This window comes from Apium graveolens, chromosome 8 (assembly GCF_009905375.1).
Source record: "Apium graveolens cultivar Ventura chromosome 8, ASM990537v1, whole genome shotgun sequence".
Lineage (NCBI taxonomy): Eukaryota > Viridiplantae > Streptophyta > Magnoliopsida > Apiales > Apiaceae > Apium > Apium graveolens.
The window spans coordinates 33,662,179-33,667,582 of NC_133654.1; the positions used below are offsets into that span (position 1 = coordinate 33,662,179).

At 40.2% G+C, this 5,404-nt stretch overlaps 1 non-coding gene across 1 annotated transcript; it reads right to left on the reverse strand.

Moving 5' to 3' along the window:
• Positions 1 to 1,500: 1,500 nt before the first annotated feature.
• Positions 1,501 to 1,607, reverse strand: LOC141681757 (small nucleolar RNA R71). The gene has a single exon (XR_012559181.1). It is a non-coding gene; the product is annotated as a small nucleolar RNA R71 (small nucleolar RNA).
• Positions 1,608 to 5,404: the final 3,797 nt, after the last annotated feature.

Consider the following 5,404-nt stretch of genomic DNA (forward strand, 5'->3'; position numbering starts at 1 on the left):
GTACTTCATTATTTATTAAGTATTTTTATTAGTTTATATTGTTGTGTTATTATCATGCTTTCATATGAACCCATGGTGACGATGAGTTCTATTATGGGCTAATCGTGATCATGGGATCCTAGCGGATTTACTATAGATTTCTTTAGTTAATTTTTTAATACCTTGGTATGTGGTGATTGTATGATATCTAGCATAGGTTGTGCTTATTCATCTTATGTGCGTCGCGAACATGTAAGTTATCGTGTTAATCTCTTGTGAAGCGATAGTGAATCTTGAGATTTAGAACTTGCCATGCTAGCATAGGTTCATGTATTGTATGCATGATTAGTGGGTAACTCTAACCATTTTACTTGCCCTGTGTAATCATCATGAATAACTTGCGCTTAAATTGTTATGTTGTCAAATTCTTTAGACATATAGGGTCTCAACATAATTGATGCCTATTCAACTTCTATCTTAATTGAGGATGCTTGGTAGAATGGTATTCATACAATGAAAGTTGGCGTCTATCAGTTTCGTGTTGTTCGATTAATATCATCACCGTTACATGCTAAGGGTAATAACAATAACTATTGAGTGAAGTAGTAATGAAGTCAGGGTGTCATGTGTGTTTAATATTGTTAATTCAAGTGTCTTATTCTCGTAGTTAATATTAGTTAACCAACCTTAATTGTTATTGTCTTGACATTGAAGAATAATCATACATTGGTGAGTAAGTGTTAATTAGATATAGTTAATCAGAGTCTTTGTGGGAACGAACTAGAAATCATTCTATATTACTTGCGAATGTGTATACTTGCGTGAATTATTTAGCGCATTCTTTGTGCCTAACAAGTTTTTGGCACCACTGTCGGGGACTCGGTATTAATTTTTTTAGTTTATGTACTTGCCATCAGTGGTCATTAGGATTCATTGATTAAGATTTGTTACTTACTGCTTCCGGTTGTATTTCAGGTACTCTAGCGAGCGTTTATGCAAACACGTTCTCGCACTCGCAAGAGAAATCTGGATAAAGCTGAGGAAACAGATATAGCTCTTGACTTTTCAGAGAAGATAGTTTTTGAAGATTCGGATAAAGAGAGTGAAAAGAAATAACCTGAAATAATGGGTGATCATGTAGTTCAAGCTGGTCCAGCTTTTATGGACTTTTCTCGGCCTAAAATTGATGACATTCAGTCAAGCATCATTCATCTGACTATTCAAGCCAATACTTTCGAAATCAAGCGGGGCACTATTCTGATGGTGCAGAATTCTGTTTCTTTCGGAGGAGGTGCTGCGACTGAAGATCCCAACATGCATATCAGGAATTTTGTCGAGATCTGTAGTACTTTCAAATATAATGGTGTTAATGATGAGGCTATCAAGCTGAGGCTTTTCCCATTCTTTCTGAGGGATAAAGCTAAGGACTGGTTATATTCTTTACCAGTTGGGTCCATCTCTACTTGGGATGATCTTACGCAAAAGTTTCTGGTGAAGTTCTATCCAATGGCCAAAACTGCAGCTATGAGGAGTGCTCTTACTCAGTTTGCGCAGCAACAAGGAGAATCTATGTGCGAAACTTGGGAGCGCTACAAGGAGATGTTGAGAAAGTGTCCACATCATGGTATGCCTGACTGGATGGTGATCACTGGTTTCTACAATGGTTTGGGGGCCCAATCTCGGCCCATGCTCGATGTAGCTTCTGGAGGCGCCTTTTGGGCCAAAAGCTATACTGAGGCCTATAATCTCATTGAAACTATGGCAGAAAATGAGTATCAAAACCCAACTCAAAGGATGATGCCTGGGAAGGTAGCAGGTATTCTGGAAGTTGATGCAGCTACAGCTATAGCAGCACAGCTTCATGCGCTGTCTATGAAGGTCAATTCTTTAGCCAACTATGGAGTAAATCAAATAGCTAGTGTCTGTGAGCTTTGTGCAGGCTCTCATGCTACGGATCAGTGTTCTCTTGTTAATGAATCTGTTCAGTATGTGAATAATTTTCAGAGACCGCAGCAGCCTGTGCCTGCTACTTATCATCCTAATAATAGAAATCATCTCAGTTTCAGCTGCAGCAATAATCAGAATGATGTTCAGCAACCATATCAGCAAGCTGTAAGTAAACAGTTTAATCCACCTGGATTCCAGCAACCTCAGCAATTTGCTCAAAGGCAATCATATCCTCAACAAGGAGGCGCTGCTCCACATTCTAGTACTGATTTTGAGGAGTTAAAGCTGTTGTGCAAAAGTTAGGCTATTTCTATCAAGACCTTAGAAAATCAAATTGGACAAATAGCCAATGCCTTGCTCAATCGTCAACCTGGCACACTTCCCAGCGATACTGAAGTGGCAGGCAGGAAGGAAGCAAAAGAGCAAGTCAAAGCTGTCACCTTAAGGTCTTGAAAAGTTGATGATGCTGAAAAAGCAAAAGATGAAGAAGTTGAAGTTGTAGATGAAGAAGGAATGCAAAAGGAGAAAGAGGGGGAATCAAGGAAGACTACTGTTGAACACACTCTGCCTGAGGGTACTACAGGGGAGAAACAGCTCTATCCTCCACCACCTTTTCCTATGCGATTGCAAAAACAAAAGCTAGACAAGCTAGACAAAAAACTTCACATTAACATACCTTTCGCTGAGGCTCTGGAGCAAATGCCTAGTTATGCGAAATTCATGAAAGGTATTCTTTCAAGGAAGGTGAAACTGGATGATCTTGATATCGTTGCTCTAACGGAAGAGTGTAGTGTCGTGCTACAACAAAAGTTACCTCCAAAGCTTAAGAATCCAGGTAGTTTCACCATTCCTTGCACCATTGGCAAGTTGTCATTTGACAAGTGCCTTTGCGATTTGGGAGCAAGCATCAATCTGATGTCGTTGTCTATCTTTAAAAAGCTAAATTTTCCTGATCCGAAGCCCACCTACATGTCTCTACAATGGCTGTTCGTTTGATTACATATCCACGAGGCATCATGGAGGACGTGCTAGTAAAGGTGGACAAGCTCATCTTCCTGCAGATTTTGTCATTCTGTATTTCGAGGAAGATAAGAAGATTCCCATAATCTTGGGAAGACCTTTCTTGGCTACATGCCGTACCTTGATAGATGTGCAAAAAGGTGAACTCACTATGAGGGTGCAAGATCAAGATGTGACATTCAATGTGTTCAATGCGATGAAATTCCCTCCGGAAGATGAGGAGTGCTCCGGAAGATGATGCGATGAAATTCCCTCCGGAAGCTAAGGTCTGATGCCTTAGAAAAAGCCTTATTGGGGGATTTTGATAGTGAAGATGAAGAAGGCAATGAGCAGCTACAATATCTAAATGCTTTTCCTTGAAAACTAAAGCTAGACATGCCATTTGAATCTCTGGGAAATACTGATCTTAAGAATGCTGAGGGAAACCTCAAACCATCTATTGAGGAAGCACCTACTTTGGAGCTTAAACCATTGCCTGAACACTTGAGGTATGCTTTTTTAGGCGATACATCTACTTTGCCTGTTATTATTGCATCTGAACTTTCAGGTAGTGATGAGGATAAGCTCTTGAGGATTTTGAGAGAATTTAAATCGGCCATCGGATGGACTATAGCAGATATAAAAGGGATCAGCCCTTCATACTGCATGCATAAAATTCTGCTAGAGGAAGGTAGCAAGCCAACTGTTGAGCAATTGTGAAGGCTTAATCCTATCATTAAAGAAGTGGTAAAGAAAGAAATTCTAAAATGGCTGGATGCAGAAATTATATATCCTATTTCTGACAGTTCTTGGGTGAGCCCCGTGCAATGTGTACCTAAGAAAGGAGGCTTTACTGTGGTAGCAAATGAGAAGAATGAGCTCATCCCCACTCGAACAGTCACATGATGGAGAGTATGTATGGACTACAGAAAGTTGAATAAAGCCACGAGGAAGGATCACTTCCCTCTTTCATTTATTGATCAGATGCTTGACATGTTGGCTGGTCATGAGTATTATTGTCTTTTGGATGGCTATTCGGGCTACAATCAGATTTGCATTACACCAGAAGATCAATAGAAGACTACTTTCACTTGTCCATTTGGCACGTTTGCTTTTCGCAGAGTTTCTTTTGGCTTATGTGGTGCACCTGCCACTTTTCAGAGGTGCATGATGGCTATATTCTCCGATATGATTGGAAATAATGTCGAAGTGTTCATGGATGACTTCTCCGTCTTTGGGCATTTGTATGATGAATGCTTGTAATCTCCGTTTGGTGCTCAAAAGGTGTGTGGAAACCAATTTGGTGCTCAATTGGGAAAAATGTCACTTCATGGTGCAACAAGGCATCATTCTTGGGCATAAGTCTCCAGTAAAGGTCTTGAGGTGGATAAAGCCAAGGTGGGCATCATTGAAAATCTTTCGCCACCTATTTCTGTGAAAGGAATTGGTAGCTTTCTTGGTCATGCGGGTTTTTATCGGCGTTTCATCAAGGACTTCTCTAAGATATCTAAGCAGTTGTGTAACTTGCTCGAAAAAGATGTGCCTTTCAAATTTGATGATGAATGCTTGGCAGCATTCGAGACTCTCAAGAAGAGTTTAATCACCGTACCGGTTATCACGGCACCTGATTGGAGAGAACCTTTTGAGATGATGTCTGATGCAAGTGATTATGCAGTGAAAGTAGTTCTTGGGCAGCGAAAGACTAATATCTTTCATGTGGTCTATTATACTAGTAAGACGCTAAATGGAGCCCAACTGAACTACACCACTACTGAGAAGGAGTTCTTGGCTATAGTTTTTGGTTTCAAAAAATTTCGATCTTATCTACTTGGGATAAAGGTGACAATGTTCACTGATCACGCTGCCATCCGTTATCTGGTCTCAAAGAAGGATTTGAAGCCTAGACTTCTTCGTTGGGTTCTCTTACTACAGGAATTCGAGTTAGAGATCAAGGATCGAAAAGGTATTGAAAATCAAGTAGCTGACCATCTCTCTAGATTGGAGAATCCCGATTCTACTTCACATGATAAGACATTGATCAACGAATCTTTTCTGGATGAGCAGTTGTTCGCAATTCAAGAGGAAGAGCCATGGTTCGCAGATATTGTGAACTATCTTGTTAGCAATATAATGCCTCTTAATATGAATGCGGCTCAAAAGAAGAAGTTTCTATATGAGGTGAAGTGGTACATGTGGGATGAACCATATTTGTTTAGACAAGGAGTTGACCAGATCATCAGGAGATGTATCCCATTCTATGAGACGGGGGGGGGGGGATATTACGAGACTGTCATTCCACAGCTTATGGTGGACATTATGGTGGTGAAAAAACAGCAGCTTGTATTCTTCAAGCAGGTTTTTTCTAGCCTATGTTGTTTAAGGATGCACATCAGTTCATTTTAAGGTGTGATCATTGCCAAAGAGTTGGGAATCTTACCAGAAAGGATGAGATGCCTTTAAATGTGATGCTTGAAGTTGA